The sequence below is a fragment of the Cnephaeus nilssonii genome (assembly GCF_951640355.1).
Source record: "Cnephaeus nilssonii genome assembly, chromosome: 3".
In the NCBI taxonomy this organism is placed as follows: domain Eukaryota; kingdom Metazoa; phylum Chordata; class Mammalia; order Chiroptera; family Vespertilionidae; genus Cnephaeus; species Cnephaeus nilssonii.
The window spans coordinates 104,163,463-104,165,085 of record NC_137074.1 but is presented as its reverse complement, the minus strand read 5'-3'; the positions used below and the strand labels follow the sequence as shown (position 1 = coordinate 104,165,085).

Sequence of the window (1,623 nt, the reverse complement as noted above, 5' to 3'; positions counted from 1 at the left end):
AGGATGGGAAGCCAAGGCTGGCCTCCAGCACTAGTGGAATGACATGGTGGAGTGGGTTGCACCTACAGAAAGCCACAGCCAGGCTGGACTGTCTGGCAGCCCCCTCTGTCAACCCAGGGAACAGTGACATTGTGTTGCTGGAACCCAGAAACTCTGTTCTCTGTGCATGTTAACATTTCCAGGCTCAAGTGGATGCAAACTTTTAGCTTCACACTCAGTTGACCATAGTCCTGGAGGCAAAGGACTGGGTATGCATAGAGAAATGTGCAATGATGTCATGTGAAAGTCCCCAGGATGTGGGCATGTGTCGCCATAGAGCATCATAGTCTGGCCTGAAATGTTCTCCCCATTTCCTAACTAGAGCTACAGAGAGGGTTAAAGTTGCCATGTAATATATGGTATAGGCTCCAGGGAAAGAACAGAACACCAGTGCAAAACCTGTATTTTTATAATCCAGATGAGAGACATAGTTATCTAGGAGAAAACATTGAGAATTGAGTATAGGTAACCAGTAAGTGGCAGGAGTAATCTGTAGAATAGGGGTGATGGGGAGGGAAAAAAGGAAAGGGAAAGCAAGCAAAATAACAAAAATAATAATACTAATAATAACAACAACAATAATATAATTAACTTTTTCTGTCTTATAGGGATATAGAAGAGTTTAAACCACTGTGATGACCTTCATTACTCTATGACATGTGGAAAGACACATTAAACTTAATCTTCTCTCTTTGGGGTTGTCAGTTTCCACCTGCTTTCACACTGTCCAAGCTTAGGGCGGACACAGTTATTCCTTCTCCTTTCCAACCAGCTTAGCTCGCCTTGGAGCTTTATGTTAGTTTCAAATAGAAACAGGTTGCCCACCTAAGTTGTATTTATAAATCTTTCAAATTGACTTCCTTTTGGAATTGATGAGCAGATTAAAAGTAAATTTACAAAATTTTTCTACAGAAGTGAAAAATGTATAAAATCACATGTACCACCACATTGTTTCTTTCTACATACGGTGTTAACTGTGGGAACCCCTTTTACATCCCGCGTGGTTCAGGGTTCCGGTTCAGGGTTCGGTTTCTGGAGAAGAGCTGCACGCAAATTAAAAGAGACTAGAAGAAATTTAATTTGGCGATATGGGGGGCCAGGCGGGAGCCCACCTCTAGTGGGAGGACTGCCGCTAGGCTCTGGCCTTGCTCTGCCTTTTATTGAGACTGTGGGATACACCCATTACCCTTAAGCAGTTTGGGATACACCCATAGTCCTTAGGCAGGTAATAAGCGGATTATCATATCAGTAAGGATTTACACGATTACAAGATGGGGAAGTTGCCTCAGTTACCATTGTCTCAATTAGATAGGGAGTGGTTGGCTCTGGCCTTTCAGAGCTTCAAGGTTGACCAGCCTTTTTCTATTAGTGAGACAATGGTTGGTTTCCGGCAGTTAACATTTTTGGAAGTTTAAGATAATTCAAAGGAAGGAAGCACATTAAAAATGAGAAACTAAGAGCAATTTTTATTTTCCAGGTTTATGAGTGACTGATGTATCATAAATAATTTTATTTGGTTTCTTTTGGCTTACTTATAACTAATCTTTTGTGGCTGTCATTATTAGTAAGCATTTCTTTGTGGAT

General features: G+C 41.3%; 1 protein-coding gene across 1 annotated transcript in view; it reads right to left on the bottom strand.

The window, feature by feature from the left end:
- WWTR1 (WW domain containing transcription regulator 1) overlaps window positions 1-1,623 on the bottom strand; it is a 204,243-nt gene that overhangs the window by 28,604 nt on the left and 174,016 nt on the right. The gene's annotated exons all lie outside the window — the stretch shown is intronic.